The sequence below is a fragment of the Schistocerca americana genome, chromosome 2, assembly GCF_021461395.2.
Source record: "Schistocerca americana isolate TAMUIC-IGC-003095 chromosome 2, iqSchAmer2.1, whole genome shotgun sequence".
NCBI classification, from domain to species: Eukaryota; Metazoa; Arthropoda; class Insecta; order Orthoptera; family Acrididae; genus Schistocerca; species Schistocerca americana.
In genome coordinates, this window is record NC_060120.1 from 304577303 (window position 1) to 304598034 (window position 20732).

General features: G+C 43.1%; 1 long non-coding RNA gene across 1 annotated transcript in view; it reads right to left on the bottom strand.

Moving 5' to 3' along the window:
• The window catches only part of LOC124595468, a 121428-nt gene that overhangs the window by 28636 nt on the left and 72060 nt on the right, over positions 1-20732 (bottom strand). Inside the window, exon 4 of the long non-coding RNA XR_006978209.1 lies at positions 10218-10332. This is a non-coding gene — a long non-coding RNA (uncharacterized LOC124595468). The remainder of the gene's footprint in view (positions 1-10217; positions 10333-20732) is intronic.

Genomic DNA, 20732 nt, shown 5'->3' on the forward strand with positions numbered 1-20732 from the left:
TGGAATTTCAGATCGATCTCCGGCTATGTTGTATCACCACCACGGTTAATAAACGGATCTATATGGCGTCAAGAAAGCCGGCACTTGCCGCTATATCTGTCCTGTAAACGACCGCTGTGTGGGGAACGCGTTAGCCAAGGAGTTGGGTTTGGAATGCCATTGCAAAATATAGTTTATATAGAAGCCTAACACCTGCCATTTACCTAAATTTTGAAGAACAGAGTGTTTAAGTAAAATAGTTGTAACCCGATAGTTTTGTGACCTCTAGCGATGGAAGTTATTAGAGTCCCTTAGAAAAGAACATCCTCCATGCATAACTGTCGTGAACAACATAAGATAACTCTGGAAGGAAATTTTGTGACTGTACCGAGAGGTTAACTCCACGCGTAGCAAGAAGGACCCAGCGTGAACGCCAGTTATGCCGCCGAGCCAGTGAAACCGGACGCAGCCGTACTGTCAGCTGTGCTGTCAGCAACTTACAATCTCACGAGCGCGACGCGTGTCGCACCTTAGCACCTCAAGCTGCACTGAATCTCAACACAGAAATTCTTAACCATGATATAACGAACCCTATGAATAACTTTATGCACATTTTCAATAGTCAGGAACTTACTTTGCTCCCTACACACTCTTTATATGACAAATGAACTCTAATTTTATTAAAAACCAAAGCAACGACAGGTAAGTCATATCGACGTCTTCGAGATGCAACCAGCTTCGTCGAGCCGCCAATATTGATTATATGGAAGCAGGTAAATGAGAGAATGAACAAAAGGAACAACCAATACACACCGGAACGATTGGTTCGGTGACGGATGATCATCAAATATTTGCAAAAACAAATCAACACAGGAAACGGTTTATCACACGTTTAATAATTATTGGTCTGTCCATTGAAGGAGACATAAAATCATTTTTCATCAGAATTTTCTTAAAGGAAGTATTAACGTGACATTACACTGTTCCACAGCATTACACACAACATTGCCATTACTTAATGACAGTTTTCTTGTGGGTAGAAGTACCAAAGATCGGTTGGAATGAAAATACAAACGAGAGCTTAAAGGAATACCAGGGGATGCTTACATTCATTTTGCTACGAAATGTAACTGGAGGATAAGGAAGTTTTGTTTGAAGGAAATAATATTTTAAACTTTTGCTTTTGTTACGGTTTTTCCACCGCTTATATCACTATGACAAGTTGCCAATTACTTATGTCAAATTGCTTGTGTCTAATTGATTACGTCCAATTACTTATGTCTAATTACTTGTGTCCAATTACTTAAGTCCATGTATTATCTTATTGTTGTTCATTTTGACTGTTTTATTACTAACTATTTAGAGAATTTTGCTAAAGTTTTGCCAGCACCAGTAATTTAGTATTTGTATCAATCTAGTGTTTCCATGTGTCGCTGTGTTACTATACTGATGAGGATAATAATTTTGTAGGATTTCAAGTATGCTAGAGTAGGTTCCCGAGTACTGCCAATAATTTGTTTAATAATAATGATGTCTTAGGTAATAAATTGTTTTGGAAGGGTAATTTAGGATGTAACCATGCTTTATTTTCATTTGTATTTGAATGTTTATTTGGAGGGACATACCACATGCACCACCCGCAAGGGCACGTATCTTACGTGACGCGGCTGGCACCCGCGCGGTCCCTTAGCTGTCTGTGTCGTTCCTTCACTTTTCCGTTTCGCGGCATAGTACGTTCTACCCACTTTGATCTGTCAACTTTCAACGGACACAAAACTATTCAGCCCAGACTTTGATCTTCCATCTCGAAGAAGAGTTCACGAGAACAGTGTTCCGTGCTCTCTCACGACAGCTGATCAGACAACGTCAGACGCGAACCGCGTCTAGCCCGCAGCTAAACGCCAGTAAGCGGAAATCTCTGTTCAAAACCTTGAGCCTTCTTTGTTTTCCCGTTGTATTTTCCGAAGGAATACCGACTACTGAAGTAGTAGCATCTAACTGTATGATGTGTCTCAGGACACTACAATGTTACCAAGGATAGACGGAGTTTTAAGCAACCAGCTGGGCCCGAGGAGGCCAGCACTACGGAGTTACAAAGACGGTGAATTTTGTTTTAAGTGAGAGAAGTCGTGTTTTAGGAAGAAGTAAGTAGCAGCTATTTTGGAATCGCAGAATTGTCGTATACACAGTTAAGTAGGCGATAACGTCGTGTAAACGATGCGCCTTGCACTGTACCTTCATAAAGGGAAAGTCCTTCAGAAATTACGCTCAAGTTAGTCTTTTCTAATTCAATTCCTTACGCTTTCTGTTTCCACTACGGAAATCTCCAGATTCTTGCCGAGTTTTGTTTCCCCCCTCTCGTTAGCAACAATTTGATATGATACTTGTGTGCTTCATTTCTATATTTATGTATGTTAATGTAATTTTAAACAGAACCCACTGTAACAGCTCATCTAGCTTTATGTCACGCGTAATCCCACTTCTATTTGGTTGCATTTGACAGTCGGCATTTGACAGTCGTAGACCCCTCAGCTGCCGTGTGCAGCCCTGACGCCGCGCTGGCCTTGGAAGTTATCTGCCGGGCGCCTTTCTGACTTAGCGCGAGATTCGGCCTTGCAGTCAGCTGCCACTCTGACGTAGCCTCCGCGCAGATCTTTAGCAAACGGTTCCTGTCGGAACGCCATTAATAACCTTTCATGCCACTACGGCTTACTCACTTAGTATTCGCGCCCCCTTTGATTATCTTTTTTATACCTGAAAGCTCATTCATGATTCCCTTGTCAGCTAACGTTCAAGTTTTACCTAAAAAATCAAATAATCACATCCTAACGTAAATTGATGATTTGCTAAAACATGAAAAAGGACAAATTTCTTACGTTCGCCTGTTGGCACTTAAATGAATGGTAAACAGCCACAAACTAAACTCAACAATAAAGAGAAAACAAGAACCTATCAGGCATGTGCCCTCCCTTAGTTTTAAGAGTGCAATTCTAATATTGGAGAAACTAGTGTAGTGTAGTGAAGTTTTCCCTTAGTGATAACTCCCTGCCGGCCGAAGTGGCCGTGCGGTTAAAGGCGCTGCAGTCTGGAACCGCAAGACCGCTACGGTCGCAGGTTCGAATCCTGCCTCGGGCATGGATGTTTGTGATGTCCGTAGGTTAGTTAGGTTTAACTAGTTCTAAGTTCTAGGGGACTAATGACCACAGCTGTTGAGTCCCATAGTGCTCAGAGCCATTTGAACCATTTTTTTGATAACTCCCTTTTCAACTGTGTTTTGAAACATGTGGACCTCCCCTCATACCCCCCTGCGCTGAGTTCCAGTGCACGGACCTGGCCACGGCCACGCCCCCTTCCCGCCTGCAGCCTGCACGCTGCCCGCTGAGGACAACACACCACGCCGCCTCGTGCCACTCGCCCTCGCCGTGACTCATCAGTGGTGATATGTTTATATTTTCAACTTATTCCAACAAAAGAAAAAAAAGAGACATTTTTACTTCAACTTAGCAACAAGAACACTTGACATGTTTGTCTAATTCACACTGCTATGTTTTGTTCTAATTTTGTTTTGATATTTTATGATGTTTTGATATTCTATGATGATATGATGTCTTATGATGATTCTTGCATGCACACAATATTGTTGATGTAAGTCCCTTTGTGACCCTTAGGAGGTCTTTAGAGTCTCTATATCCTCCCGTAGGTTAAGACCCCTGCCGTCTTCCGTGAGGGCCATTCTTAATCAAGTAATGTTTACTTTCTTTTGCAAGCTAAATTTGTTTACATTCAAATAATAATTACAGTGAGCGAATTCACGTACGTTCTCCGCTCCCACGGAAGGGGGAGGAATGTAAAGGATGAGCCAGACAATAAGGGATTTTACTTTATTATATGAGCACCCAAACGGTAACTTCATTTTTCCATTGCGGCCAAGCCACGGCCGGCAGTGTTAGCTGCCTGTAAATTCTTTCGTCCCACGGTCTAGTAACAGGAAGTCAGCACCGACGAAGGGCACCTTGTTCACGCGCCTCTCTCATGTGCTGACGTGGTAACGCCGCCCCAGGCGTCGCTTAGCAGGCAACGCTCTGGAAAGTTCCATGCCGCCCGCACGGTTTGCTCGGTCCTGACCAATCACGGTGGAGGAAGCCGCGTGGTGCGTCGAATATACCCAGCCGCCCGTCGCCGGGCTCGCTCTCTTGTATTCTTGCTCACCCGCGAGTCGGATGCGCGCCCTGTAGCTTTGAACATCCCCCCGCTCCTCCCGGTGCTGCGGCACTGTGGACTTAGTTTTGGCAGACAACCACTTTCGGTAGCTTCGCGAACAATGTTCGCCAAATTGTAAGCTCTGGCTCACCCTCACCTCCCTAGGCCTATGTAGCCCCTTTTCATCATGCTTTAGCCAATAAATGGCCTTTCTCTAAAATTTACACTATTATTCCACAACGCCCACCGCCAGCCCATACGCCCGCCATCCTGTACATGATGCTCTCCATTACATTTCGCACAGGACACCTTTCCCCATTTGAAACACTGATTTTTGTTGTGGCCACATCTAAGGCATAGGAAGCGACAGTTCATTGTCTTGAGGGCATCTATTCTTGCCTACAAGATTGCAACCTTTAGGCAGTCTTGGCCCCAGTACCCTCTTTTGTCGCAGCACACACAGAAGGGCTCTGAATTTTGTTGTTTCTTCTTCTTGCCCTCCTTTGTTTTAACCTTTACATGGAAGGCAGATGCTGTTGGTACATAATTTTCAAGTCAAACAGTATCTCCACGAATTATGTGCATGTTGATAGCTCCTTCTGCCCTTTCATTTAAGAACTCCATACAGCATGTGAGGTTCCCTTCTTCAATCTTTTGCCTTAGGGCATGCACAATACAATTTTTGCAAATTTCTTCAGGAAAGCCTCAAAGAAGTTTGGGTGCATGCACTCTCCCATAAGAGTCCATATTTTCTCCTAGTGCTCATAGTGCTTGATGCACTTATGGCACTCAATGTAGGTGGAATTTAGAGCCTCTGGACTGCCTGAAGTTGAAGTATCAAGATTCTCCAAGTAATCTAGGTGACTATCCCCATAGTTGGATTTCAGAATTTGCTTAGTCTGCTTATATGTGTCAGCTGTAACAGCAATGCTGTGCCTACCATGGAATCACTTGGAAACTCATACCACCACATGCAGCTTGGTGGGAACGCATGACAGGCTCTGTCAAGCGCTGCTTGAGGAAAGTTTTTGGTTGCTTCCAGGTGGATGAAGAGAGTTTGAACACCACCTTGATCAGCATAGAAGCCACAACAAACTCAGGACCCATCACTCAAGGAGAGATCAATACTGCATTGACACCAGCCCACTTTCTAAATGGTGGGAAATTAGTGACAATTACATGTGGGCCAGAGCCAGCAACTAGAAGGGACCTTGCTAAGGAGCTCCGACTTAGACAAAAGGTCAATGAGGACATTTGGCATAGGTGGAAGACCAAATACCTCCTACTGCCAAGACAATACCATGAGGTGAAGGGATACCCTTTGCAAAGGAAACCGAGAATTGGAGAGGTTGTTCTGCTCCAAGAAGACAGCAAACCACAGCACTTGTGGAAGAGGGCTGTGGTGGTCAAGTGCCATGCAGCAGAGACAATAAAATATGGTGCATTGGGGCAGAGACAATAAAATACGGTGCATTGTCCTCCGCCAGCCAGACGGTATGAAGATATGTCGACTGGTCGAGCTGGTCATCCCCCTTGAGATGGACCAGGGTGGGGAGGATGTTGGGGAATAAAAATTCTTACACTATCTGCTGGAGTCATGTTAAGACTGCAGATTGTGCTGCCCTCTGCAGCGGATATATAACTTCTTAACTGTAAATGGACATTGTGAAAATAAATGTGTGTGAGCAGAATTTTACTGTGTTGACTCCTTGACTTCACTGGTGTGGAGCAACATTCTGTTCTTCCTTGCTTAGGCAATACTTTGATGACTCAGCGTTTTACTGTATTTCAACTGGGCTATATTTTAAACTGCTGTGCTACAGATTGTGGATGGATTTGCTTGATGCTGGACTTCCTGGATTATTCTCTTGATGTCTTCTATAATTTACAATGACCTAGCACAGACTGGAATTGTGAATTATCAAGTAATTACAGAGTATCAGTATTTTCTGTATAATAAAGAGTGTGTTCACCCGCTGCTTGAACACTGCTCAGCAGTGTGGGATCCGTACCAAATAGGGTTGATAGAAAAGATAGAGAAGATCCAACGGAGAGCAGTGCGCTTCATTACAGGATCATTTAGTAATCGTGAAAGTAGGTGTATTTATTAGTTATACTGGAGGCTCTATTTTGTGCTAGGTGGAACTCCAATATGGCATGGACTGGATTTTTTTGCTTTGGTATACAGAATTGACGCATGGTGCAGGGAATGGCAATTGAATCTCAATGTAGACAAGTGTAATGTGCTGTGAATACATAGAAAGAAAGATCCCTTACCATTTGGCTACAATATAGCAGGTCAGCAACTGGAAGCAGTTAATGCCATAAATTATCTGGGAGTATGCATTAGGAGTGATTTAAAATGGAATGATCATATAAAGTTGATCGTTGATAAAGCAGATGCCAGACTGAGATTCATTGGAAGAATCCTAAGGAAATGCAATCTGAAAACAAAGGCAGTAAGTTACAGTACACTTGTTCACCCGCTGCTTGAACACTGCTCAGCAGTGTGGGATCCGTACCAAATAGGGTTGATAGAAAAGATAGAGAAGATCCAACGGAGAGCAGTGCGCTTCATTACAGGATCATTTAGTAATCGCGAAAGTGTTACGGAGATGATAGATAAACTCCAGTGGAAGACTCTGCAGGAGAGACGCTCAGTAGCTCGGTACCGGCTTTTGTTGAAGTTTCGAGAACATACCTTCACCGAAGAGTCAAGCAGTATATTGCTCCCTCCTACGTATATCTCGCGAAGAGACCATGAGGATAAAATCGGAGAAATTAGAGCCCACACAGAGGCATACTGACAATCCTTCTTTCCACGAACAATACGAGACTGGAATAGAAGGGAGAACCGATAGAGGTACTCAAGGTACCCTCCGCCACACACCGTCAGGTGGCTTGTGGAGTATGGATGTGAACATGGATGTAGATGTAGATGTAGATGTAGACTTAAAATAGCTTGTACTATCTCAATGGAGAATTATGTATATATATCTTGTTGTTAATTAACTGTTGTGAGCCCCCACTACTTTCATGTGTAATTTGCCTTTTACAAAACTAATGAAGTTGCATAAATACTACAATGATATTTTATGTGGTATAGCAGATGATGCTTTAGGAAAAATTGCTTTTCTGACAAAAAGGATATCTATCATATATATAAAAAATAAAAAGCTGAGTGTGCATGTATATGTGTATGTTCAGGATCTCCTCCCAAACCCCTGGATCAATTTCAACTAAATTTGGTACAGAAGGCATTACATGTATCAGCAATGTTGGGCTTATAACCTCCTAGTCCAATAGGAGCAGAGATACAGGCAAAAATGTGTTTTTTCAGCCCCTGGCACATAGGCTGCCCTGCACATAGGCATACTGTGTGGGGACGACATAAACATGTCAAATCAACCTTTTTTGCAGGGCAGCCTACATGTCAGGAGCAAGGAATGGTTTTTCTGGGCCCTGACAAGTAGGCTGCTTTTCATGACAGACATGATGCCTTGGAATAGTATGGGCCTTCTTCGTTAACCTGATTTGTAGAGCAGCCAGCTTGTCAGGGCCAAATAAATGATTTTCAACCCCCTGATGTACAGCCAGCTCTGCATAACAGGTATGTTGTGATGAGAATGGCTGGGGCAGGTTGAGATAGACAGAGGAAGGGATTGACTGAAAAGGGAGGAGGAGGAAATGGACAGACAGAGGGGAGAAGGGGGAGAGGCATGAGACAGGTGGAGGATGTAGAGGGCTAGTTGGCTGGTGCAAAAGGAAGAGGGAGTGACAGAGATGGAAGAGAGAGAGGGAGGTGAATATGGTCAAGAGGGAGGGGGGAAAAAGATTTCGTCAGAGAGTGGGAGCTGGAGGAAATGGGCAAACAGAGGGGGAGAAGGAGATGAAGATACAGAGAGAGTGAGTAGAAGGGGATAGACCAATAGAGGTGAGAGGATGAGGTGGACAAACAGAGGGAGGAAGAGGTGGACAGAGAGAATGAGAGGAGGAAGAGTTCAATATGCATGTTGAATGTGTATACAGGCAAAGCTGCGGGCAAAAAACTAACAAATATAAAAAATGTGTGTGTGTGTGTGTGTGTGTGTGTGTGTGTGTGTGTGTGTGTGTGTACCACACCCCCTTTGATACTGACAAATCAATTTCAACCCAACTTAATACACACAACACTTACTATCTGGAAAAAAGTACTGTGGAGGTAAGAACCACCTAGCTCCCATTGAGGTTAGGGGTGACATAGGAGACAGACAGAGAGAGGAGGATGAGGAGGTGGACAGACATGATAATAGGCAGGAGGAGATGGCGAGAGGGAGGGAGGAAGTGAATACAAGAGAGAGAAGTGGAGTATGAGATACAGAGTGAGATTGGGGATAGGGTGAGGAGATGGACCTACAGAAGGGGAGGAAGAGATTAACAGACAGAGAGGAGGGAAGAGTTCATGGATAGATAGAAAGAGAGTGGAGAAGGAGATGGACACAGAAAGGGGAGGAAGGAAGAGATGGACAGATAGAGGGGAAGGTGGAGAGGGGGGAGCATGAGTGTCACAGAGAGAGAGGCAGGAAGAGATGGGTAGGAAGAGGGGAGGGACAGACAAGAAGATTGATCAAGATAGGAGGTGTTGGACAGAGGGAGGAGGCAAGAGGAGATGGACGTAGAAAAGGGCAGGAGGAGAGGGAAGAGGAGAAGATGGGCTGAAAGGAGTGGGGGGTACTAACAGAAGGGGGAGAAAGGATGAGATGGATGAGAGAGGGGTGAGGAAGAGACGAGCAGAAGTAAGGGGAGAAGGGGATGGACAGTGTGAGGGGAAGAGGGTGAACAGAGAGAGGGAGGGGAGGAGGATGTGGAGTGAGAGAGTGAGAGGAAGAGGAGGATGTGGACAGAGAGAGGATGAAGAGGAGCAGATGGACAGAGAAAAGGGGGATGTATAGAGAGAGAAGAAGGGGGGAGGAGGAAGAGGAGGAGGACAGAGAGAGGTGGGAGGATGAGGTGCACAGAGAATGGAGGAGGAGGAGGAGGTGGTGGAGAGAGAGTGGGGAGGAGGAGGTGGACAGAGAAGGGAGGAGGAGGAAGAGGACAGAGAGAGGAGGAAGGAGGAGATGGACTAGTAGAAGATTTCAATAAATAAATACCTGGGCAATATCAGCTAATAACAAAATAAATATGGAGCAGATCGCATGGATGTTCTTATATCCTGATATAACAGTCCTTGTACAACAGAATTGCATCTAATTTATATGGTCTACTAATGTACCATATATCTAAACTGAAAACTTGTACCACACTTATAGAAATACTATTGTGAGACTACTTCAGTGTCTTCAAATGTGTACCTTTCTGCATAATGATTTTGTGTATCATCTCAACCTTTCATTCAATGATAACTATGTTGTTGAGCACTCATAAAACAAAACAACACAAACACACACAAACTTATAAACACCATTAATCGTAAATGATTCTGAAACCACGAGGTGGTTAATACATGCAAGTACTAACAAACAGCTCTATTTTGCCCTGTTTGTAGTACAAAATACTGGCCATAAAATCAAACAAACAGAATCCATTTTCTGTAAATCTCTGAAACTTCTGACAGAATGTAAGCCATTCACATGAGTTATGTGGTAATTTTTTTGTTTTCATTTCTATTTTTCTTGGATGTAATTATTAAATTTTTCTCTAGAAAATGTTACATGCAACACTTTCGTTCTCACATTCATATAGATTCCTTGTGAAACAAAGTATCACTGGACCCAACACATACAAGAAATTGCACTTTACCACTCTTGTTACATATAACTGAGACAAAAACACAATGCAAATTTACATCACTCAGCTTCAATTAATTTTCAGACTGTTTAAAATATTTGTTAGTATTTTTCTCAGTATTTCTTTTTTAAATAAAAGGTAAGTAAAGTACTTGATTTCATAACACACAATTATTATCAACTTATGCAATAAATCTAAAGTTAATTTTCTATTCAATAGTTTGTCAGCACACTGTGAAAGGAGCATTAATTAATCACAATCCCACTTACTCTCAAGTGGAATAAACTTCAAGGAGTGACTGAATATTCAGAAACGTGATCCACCATCTTCTCTGTCTTTTTGAAATTCATGGCCCAGACTGTTTCCACACTTGCCGCATGATACCTGAGAGAGGACAATTGTGAGTCAAAGTAATTAAATATAATTTAATTAAAATGCATGTAATACAATTAAAATACAATGATCATATTTTCACATTTCTTTCCCATAACTACAGTAGACATAAACATGAAAAGAGTAAAAAATTCCGTTAAAGGGAGGGAGCTATACTTAGATTTTGGACTTATCATTCACCATGTAAAAATGCTGTAATTTCCTTAAAATATGAACAATATTTCATACAAGACGTTTAACACTGACTTCTAAAAAGGCATTCAAAATAGCTAGTATTGTTTACTTAGCACATGCCCTAACCAGAAAAGAATAGCAAATGCTTATATTCATTAACCACATAATTCATACATTAACAACAGAAATATTTCCATGAAATATTTCTCAAGTCACACACAGCAATTTCAAGAATTACACGCTATACAGAATATGCAATAAGTTTAGCATAACACATAAAACTTCTGCTTGATAACAGCTTTATGATTCAGTAGATAATTATATACAGTCAGTCAGCTGTCAGTTTTGTTCTTCCTTTATTTAACATCTCGTCACCAGTGAGAGGGTTAAAAATATGGTTACTGAAACTAACCAGTGAATAAAGAAGAATTCAGTTGAGTGTATACAAGCAACCATCTCAGTATGCAACTGAAGAGCTCTATAGAAACTAGAGAAAAACTGAGTCTACAAGGTCAGATCAAACAGAATAATAAAATTACTTTTATCATACTTGAAGGATAATTACAATTTCCATGGCCACCATTGACAATTATATTAATGGAAAGAAATTACCAATAACTGTGAGCCACAGAAAAACTGACCACAAGGGCTAAAATACAACTGCAGGTTAAGGTAACAAAACTTGATTACATCACTTAGACAATGCTGTTCACCAACATTGCCTCTATTTTCATTGGAGTAAGTTTATTTCATCTAGTTCTTCTTTTGTTGTTATCGTACAGGGTCTCTACACTGATATGTTACAGACTTAATTATGATTCTTAGCCTAAGTTATGAAACACTTGTCAACAAATGGCTTCGTTGAAATGGTAAGACCAACTTTAACAATACACTGTAGAAGCTATAAAGCTCCCGAGAGGGTACAGCCCTGTAATCAGGACTAGAAACTAAAACAGATGCAGCCATGTGCTTGCATACTGTTTTGATGTTACGAGCAGGTGCGACCAGGCCTGTGTGTGTTTCGACAGCTAAAGGGGCTTCTAAGCTAAGCTGGGCACAGCTCAGTAGCCACAAGAGTCTTACAGTGTCATCAATAGGTGGCAGCATCCTTTCAGCTTCAGTGATTGGCAGACACTCAAAGTATGAGAATTACCTAGACAATAGGACGGCGGAGAGGTAAAAGCATGCTCCGGGCTACGTAGTTGGAAAAACCTAAGCACTAGGCTGTTAGTGAGAAACTTTGAGAAGAGAATCACTATGGCTGAATTGAGTGTCCAGCATAAATATTAAGTAAGATTAAATCTAATAAAAACTGAAGCTGATTAGTTACAGAGAAGCCAGCAACATGGTTATGAATATAAAAGTAAGACAAGTACATGGGTGAAAATGCGGTCTCAGTCCAAATACTAGTTTTTAAGTTAGTTCATGTAAAAATGTTTTATGTAAAAAATGAACTTGAAAATTGATATCTAGACAACGTCTTAAGCGATTTTCACAAACAAAGTGTCTACTGTTTTGATACTGTGCCACATGTCATGTTCAACCAATGGTTTACTACAACACTCTACAGAAAAGCCGCACTTGCCTGTCTACATTCTCTTTGGTGGTATAGACAATTACACAGGAGATGGTTCACAGAGCACTTAAGCAGGGGAAGTAAGAGTTCTTTTCCAATCAAATTGAGAAACTATCAGCCAAAAATCTTTACAGTAATTATGAGAAACTATCATCAAAAAATTTACAACTGACCTGACAAAAAAGCAACACTCTCTGAATTAGCAGATTTCCTCTTGAAAATTAGTATGGTTTTCCTTTACTTCTCCATCCCAGTGTGAAAATTCAGACTATACCTTGCATAAATTTATTTATGTTGTAACATAGTTCTGTCAATTCATTTGTTGACTGTCTGGGGTTCATGTCCTAGGTGTTGTGTCCAGTGAGCATGACATCATGCTGCCAAATTTCTTTGAAAATGGACAAACTGTCATAAAAGAAGTTTATCTGCAAATTTTGACAAATTTTGTGAAACTGTGAATGGTAACTGAGACCTCAGGGAAACAATATGTCTTTCTACAGGATAGTGCACTGACTTATACAAGCCATTTAGTCCAAAACTGGCTCTTTGATAACGTTGACATGTTCTAGTCAAAGGAATTCTTGCCCCCGAATAGCCTGGATTTGAACCCCTTCGACTAGTATGTTTGGGGAGCATAGTCAAAAGTGCTACCAATACGGCGAGGCACCCTAATGTCACATCCCTGTGCACTGCTACCAAATCAGCATTCACGAATATGGACAGCTCTGTTTTAAAGAGGGTGTGTGATCACCTCAGGAAAAGATTGGAGGTGGTCATTATGGCTAAAGGGGTTTAGAGTAATGTTACTCTTAAAAAATACCTCTACTTTATGTAAAAGGATTTTCACATTTTCATTTGTATTTTGTTTTAATAAATTTACTTTGAAAATAAGTTTCCTTTGTCCAGATTTAAGTGCTGCATCCTGTATATAAATCATTGGTTTAATGTACAGGAGACTCATTTACGTAATATAATTGAGATATATACAAAGAGTAGTTAGTCTTGATTCACAACCTTGGATGTACAAGGAAGATGCCTCCTCAAAGATAGTGAAACACTTGGGTATACCCTGGGCAATGGCAGTCTCCATTAATACTGGAGAGATTTCAACAAAGGAGGAAGCACCACTGTCTGACATTTGCATGAAACATAACTATGATGTGTTAGTGGTCCAAGAAAGACACAGAGGACAAAACAACCTTTGACCAAGGGTGAATGGAATGTATTTGCCATAGAGAGGCTTAATGAGCAATATGGAAGTGCAATTTTTACAAAACTGGATACTGATGTTCTGTCTGCATACATGATTTGTGTAGACCATATTGAGATACTAACAGTAGAAATTTGATCTTGCACTATTACATCTGTCTCATCATACATCAGCAATACAAATTTACAAAAGCTTGCAATTTTGACTCTCAGCCAACAAAGCTGGCTGTTATTTTATTTTATTTTAATAGTACTTCTTGGAGATATAATAAGGGACAGGTGCAAATGACATAAGCCTAGAAGACTGGGCCAGATGCATTGTTTTAAAACTAATACATGATCTATGTTTCTGGTCCAAGGTGTTGGAGATGATGATCGTGTGTGTGTGTAAGGTGTGCTTGAGTGTTTGAGTGAATGTGTGTAAGTTTCCTTTTCTGACCAAGCCTTTGGCTGAAAGCTAATGTGTAAGTGTCTTTTTGTTGTGCCTGTCTGCAACTTAACATGTCATCTTTACAGTAACTAGCAACCTATCTTTTCCTTATACCGAACAGTGAAAAATCCAGGATAGAATGTAACAATATTATGCTATGCACCACATAGCAGAGATGTTGAGTCGCAGATAGGCACAGCAGAAAGACTGTCAAAAAGTGAGCTTGCTTACACACACACACACACACAAACACACACACACACACACACACACAAACCACAGTCTCTGGCTGCTGAAGCTAGACTGCAAGCAGCAGCGAATGATGGGAAAGGAAACCGAGTGGTGGGGGTAAGGAGGAGGCTGAGTCAGGGAGGGGAAGGGATAGCAGAGTAGGGGTTGGTGGCTGGTAAAGTGCTGCTTGAGGGAGTGTACAGGGACATGGTGGAGAAAGGGTAGGGCAGCTAGGTGCAGTCGGGAGGTTAGGCAGTGGGCAAGGGAGGGGGGGGGGTTGGGAAGGGGGGGGGGGAGAGGTAGTGGAAAAGGAGAGAGAGGAGAGAAGTAAAAAGACTGAGGGTGCGTAGGCAGAACAGAACAGAGGGCTGTGTAGTGCTGGAATGGGAACAGGAAAGGGCAATGTCTAATGAAGGTTGAGGGCAGGAGGTTTATAGGAACATAGTATATATTGCAGGGAGAGTTTGCACCTGCACAATTCAAGAACAATGGCGTTGTTGGGAACGATTCAGTTGACACAGGCTGAGAAGCAATCATTGAAATGAAGAATGTTGTGTTGGAAGAAGTGCTCAGCAATCGGTTGGTCCAGCTGTTTCTTGGCCACAGTTTATCAGTGGCCATTCATGAGGACAGACAGCTTGTTGGTCATCATGCCCACATAGAATGCACCACAATGGTTGCAGTCATGCCCATGTAGAATGCAGCACAGTGGTTACAGTTTAGCTTGTAGGTCTCATGACTGGTTTCACATATGCCCTGCCTTTGATGGGATAGGTGTTGTTTGTGACCGGACTGGAGTACATGGTGGTGGGAGGATGTATGGGACAGGTCTTGCATCTACGTCTATTACAAGGATATGAGCCATGAGGCAAGGGTTTGGGAGCAGGGGTTGTGTAGTGATGGACAAGGATACTGTGTAGGTTTGGTGAGCAGCGGAATACTGCTGTGGGAGGGGTGTGAATTATAGTGGGTAGAATATTTCTCATTTCAGGGCATGAGGAGAGGTAGTCAAAACCTTGGTGGAGAATGTGATTCAGCTGCTCCAGTCCTGGTCTGGTAGTGAGTCATGAAGAGAATGCTCTTCTGTGGCCAGATGGTGAGACTTTGAGAGATGGTGGGTGACTGGAGAAATAGGGTATGGGAGATCTGTCTTTGTACAAGGTTTGGAAGGTAATTATTTATTTTATTTTTAATTACACATCAAGTTCTGTAGGACCAAATTGAGGAGCAAATCTCCAAGGTCATGGATGTGTCAGTACATGAAATTACAACATAAAAGTAAGAACAGATAAAAATAAATGTTTATGAACCTGAAAAAACTCAGTCCATAAGTTTAAGTAAATGCAATCAACAATACAATAAGAATCAGCTCAATTTTTCAAGCAACTCCTCGACAGAATAGAAGGAGTGACCCATGCAGAAACTTTTCAGTTTTGATTTGAAAGCACGTGGATTACTGCTAAGATTTTTGAATTCAAGTGGTAGCTTATTGAAAATGGATGCAGCAGTATACTGCACACCTTTTTGCACGAGAGTTAAGGAAGTCCGATCCAAATGCAGGTTTGATTTCTGCTGAGTATAAACTGAGTAAAAGCTGCTTATTCTTGGGAATAAGCTAACATTATTAACAAGAAATGACAGTAAGGAATATATATATTGAGAGACCAATGTCAAAATACCCAGACTCGTGAACAGGGATCAACAAGACGTTCATGAACTTACACCACTTACTGCCCGAACGGCCCATTACTGAACCACAAATATCCTTTTAGAATGGGAAGAGTTACCCCAAAATATAATACCATAAGACATAAGTGAATGGTAATAAGCAAAATAGACTAATTTTCATGTCAAACGATCACTTAATTCTGGTATCATTCGAATAGTAAAAATGGCAGTATTAAGTCTCTGAACAAGATCCTGAACGTGGGCTTTTCATGACAGCTTACTATCCATCTGAACACCTATAAATTTGAATTGTTCAGTTTCACTAATAATATGCCCGTTCTGTGAAATTAAAATGTCAGGTTATGTTGAATTGTGTGTTAGAAACTGTAAAAACTGAGTCTTACTGTGGTTTAGCATTAGTTTATTTCCTACAAGCCATGAACTTAAGTCATGTACTGCACTATTTGAAACCAAGCAAATGTTGCACACAACATCCTTTACTACCAAGCTAGTGTCATCAGCAAACAGAAATATTTTAGAGTTACCCGTAATACTAGTTCCCTGAGGCACCCCCCCCCCCCCCCCCCTCACTTGGCAGTACCCCACTCAGACCCCACATCACAGCCATTATCAACATTGTGAATAATGACCTTTTGCTGCCTGTTGCTAAAGTAAAAGGTGAACCAATTGCGAGCTACTCCCCGTATTCCGTAATGGTCCAACTTCTGGGGAAATATTTTGTGACCAACACAATCAGATACCTTAGTTAAATCAAAAAATATGCCTAGCATTCCAAACCCTTTGTTTAGCCCATCCAGTACCTCACAGAGAAAAGAGAATATAGCATTTTCTGTTGTTAAACAACTTCTAAAGCCGAACTGTACATTTGATAGCAAATCGTGTGATATAAAATGATCAATTATCCTTACATACACAGCCTTTTCAATAGCTTTTGCAAACACTGATGGCATAGAAATAGGTCTAAAATTATCTACATTATCCCTTTCTCCCTTTTTATAAAGCAGCTTTACTACTCAGTACTTTAATCGCTCAGGAAACTGACCATTCCTAAAGGAAAAATTACAAATATGGATAAATACAGGGCTAACATGTGCAGTACAGTACTTTAATATTCTGCTAGACACTCCATCATAACCATGAGAGTCCTTAGTCTTCAGTGATTTAATTATTGACTCAATCTCCCTCTTGCCTGTATCACAGTAGTAGTAGTAGTAGTAGTAGTAGTAGAGGGTTTTTTTGGGCACTCGACAGCAAGGTCTTCAGCGCCCATTCAGTAACATAGTGAGACGGGTGTCAAGAAAAATCCCAGAACAGGAATAGAAAATGGAACATAAAACACGGGGAACAATCGCTGAAAAATATGTGCTCACCCACACCGAAGCGTGGGATGAAGCCAGGTGTCAGCAGTAAAACATGGACAACACAGGAAGAAAATGATAGAGGTAGCTAAAACAATGTATCAGACGGAAGTGGCTGGCTGACCGCAAGGAAAAAAGGGGAGGAGTCAGCCACTCTGCAATACACTAAAACCTCCAGCCTAAAAGTTTAGGCCAGAGTCCAGACACATCACAAAACTTAAAAACCCTAGACACACACATCTCTTCATTAGCTAAAACAGAAGGCAGATCCCCATCAACTTGTGCTTCCGCCCTTGCATCACGGTATAAAATGCAGTCTATTAAAATATGCTGGACAGAGATGTGCACACCACAAGCATCACAAAATGGAGGATCCTCCCGCTGTAATAAAAAGCTATGTGTGAGAGGACAGTGCCTGATCCGAAGACGTGTGAGGGCCACCTCTTCCCGCCTGAGCAACCAGCAGGAGGAACGCCACGGCCGAGTGGTTGACTTTACCAACCGCAGTTTATTGGCCGTCACCGCCAGCCATTCGTCCTCCCACAATGCCATGCACTTCCTGTGGAGTGCAGCGATGACTGACTGCAAGGGGATAGGACACTGGACCACATCCTGCTCTCTGCAGGCCTCCTTGGCAGCCCAATCGGCCAGTTCATTGCCCCATATTCCGACATAACCAGGCACCCAGCAGAAGGATACCTCTTTACCCCACCGTTGGAGCAAGTACAGTTGGTCATGTATCAGCTGGACCATCTCCTCAGTCGGGTACAGGTTCTGCAGTGATTGTAAGGCACTAAGAGAATCGGAGCAGAGAAGAAATCGATCGCCCCGAACACGATTCATCTGCTCCAGTGCCTTCAAGATCGCGTGGAGCTCCGCTGCGAAAACGGTATATTCAGCAGGGAGGCGAATCCGGATAACATGATCAGGGAACACCACAGAACAGCCAAGGAAATTCTCCTGTTTGGAGCCAACAGTGTAAACGACAGTAAAACCGTGATGCATATCTAAAATGTTAAAAAACAGAGATTGGAATGTAAAATCTGGTGTGCCATCTTTCTTAAAATTAGTCAAATCTAAAATAAGTTTGGGTCTCCGGAGGAGCCAAGGTGGAGATCTGCTCCAACTGCGACGTAAAACATGAAGACCAGCCATAGACATCGCACCGAGGCAATCCTGTGCGCGAACCCCATAGGGCTGCATTGCACGTTGCCGGTTATGAAACAATCGTGCCAGAGGAGGCTGAGCAACGGTATGGTATGCAGGGGTGTATGGGGTGGACAAAGTTTTATATGCCTGGCGCACTGTAAGTAGCCGTTGCCGCATATGAAGTGGCAGTTCACCAGTCTCTGCACAGAGGCTTGGTATGGGGCTAGTTCGGAATGCCCCAGTGGCCATCCTGTGCGCGAACCCCATAGGGCTGCGTTGCACGTTGCCGGTTGTGAAACAATCATGCCAGAGGAGGCTGAGCAACGGTATGGTATGCAGGGGTGTATGGGGTGGACAAAGTTTTATATGCCTGGCGCACTGTAAGTAGCCGTCGCCGCATATGAAGTGGCGGTTCACCAGTCTCTGCACAGAGGCTTGGTATGGGGCTAGTTCGGAATGCCCCAGTGGCCAACCGAAGCCCTTCATGGTGCACAACGCCCAACGTCCTTAAGTAAGAAGGCCTCACAGACCCATACACCGTGCACCCATAATCGAGCCGAGATCGCACAAACACCCTGTAAAACTGGAGCAGACAAGTCCTGTCAGCTCCCCATGTACTGTGGCTAAGACATTTTAAAACACTTAAAGCCTTAAGTGACCGCAGTTTCAGGTCTTTAAGATGAGGTAACCACGTGAGCTTTGAGTCAAAAATGAGCCCCAGAAATCTCACCGTGTCTTTAAAAGTAAGAATAGTGTCCCTCATCCTCAACTCAGGAAAGGTTAAAATCGAACGAGAATGGTGAAAAAGAACACATACAGACTTCTCGGTGGAAAACTTAAAACCACTCTTCTGCGCCCAGTCATCCAAACGCCTAATCGTAAGTTGCAACTGACGAGTTGTCGTTGCAAGGCTTGAAGAAGAGCAAAACAAAGAGAAATCATCCACAAACAAAGAACACTGGACAGGACTTTTCACTATGGATGTAATGCTATTAATAGCGATGGCAAAGAGAGTCACACTTAAAACGCTACCCTGAGGGACACCGTTCTCCTGCACAAAGCGATCAGACAGGACGTCACCAATTTGGTACCTAAAATATCGTGGCGAGAGGAAAGACTGAATAAAAAGAGGAAGACAACCACGAAAACCCCATTCGTGAAGCTGCTCCAGGATGAGATGCCTCCAAGTGGTATCGTAGGCCTTTTTGATGTCGAAAAATACACCTAGAAGGTGATGACAGCGTAGGAAAGCTTGTTGTATAGCCGCCTCCAGGAGGGCAAGGTTATCGAAGGTGGAACGAAACCTCCTGAACCCACACTGAAAGCGACTAAGGAGTTGCTGGGATTCTAACATCCAGACAAGGCGACGGTTGACCATCCGCTCCAAGGTCTTCCCTATGCAACTAGTGAGGGCAACACTATGGTAGCTACTTGGGCTCGTGCGGTCTTTCCCAGGTTTTAAAAAAGGGATTAAAACAGCCTCACACCACGCGCCAGGAAAGTGACCCGACGCCCAAATGGCATTAAAAAGTGCGAGGAGGATTTCTTTGTTGCGCATTGTGAGGTGCCATAGCATACTGTAATGGATACTGTCGTGACCAGGGGATGTGTCACAAGCTCCAGACAATGCAGAATCCAGCTCCCACATAGAAAATGGGCAGTTGTAAACTTCATGAGAAGTGGACTGTAAGTCCAGACGACATCTCTCAGCAACGGCTCTATGGCGCTGGAAACCTGGATCCTGACTGGTTGTTGCAGTAACTGTGGCAAAATACACTGCCATAGTCTGGGCAATGTCTCGCGGATCCGTGTGGAGAGTGCCGTTATTCATTACAGCAGCTATGGGGCACCTCCCTCCTCTGCCAGAAATTCTCCGGATGGTCTCCCACACAATGGAACTGTTGGTGAAACGATAAATGGTGTTCAGGAACTGTTGCCATGACCTCTTCTTGCTCTCATGAATAATGCGGCGACATCTTGCCCTCGCCACCCAAACGGCTGCAAGATTCTCAGCAGTCGACCGACACTTGAACCGACGCAGAGCCACACGCCTGGTCCTGATTGCAGAGCGGCATTCGGCACTCCACCAAGGCACAGGTGGCCTCTTCCTATGGCCTGTGGACTGTGGAATGGATGCTGCAGCGGCGTGGTGGACTGTTTCGGTAATCAGCGTGGTGGACTGTTTCGGTAATATGATCCACCCACGCCTCAACATTCGCACAGTGTTCGAACTGGGCCAACTGGCTATAAAGTGTCCAGTCGGCTCCACTGAGCACCCATCGTGGTGGTCTCCTTTCGGAGCCCACGCCATCTGGCAGGTGAATCCAGATTGGGAAATGATCACTGCCGTGCAAGTCAGCGACCACTTCCCAGTGAGCACTGGCGGCAAGAGCTGGAGAGCAAAGCGAGAGATCAATGGCAGAGAACGACCCAGTCGCTGTGCAGAAATGAGTACTCTGTCCTCCATTGAGCAAGTAGGCACAAGATGACAGGAGAAGCCTCTCAACTGCTCTACCCCTGGGGCAGGTATGTGCAGAGCCCCAAAGCACATTGTGGGCATTAAAATCACCACAAA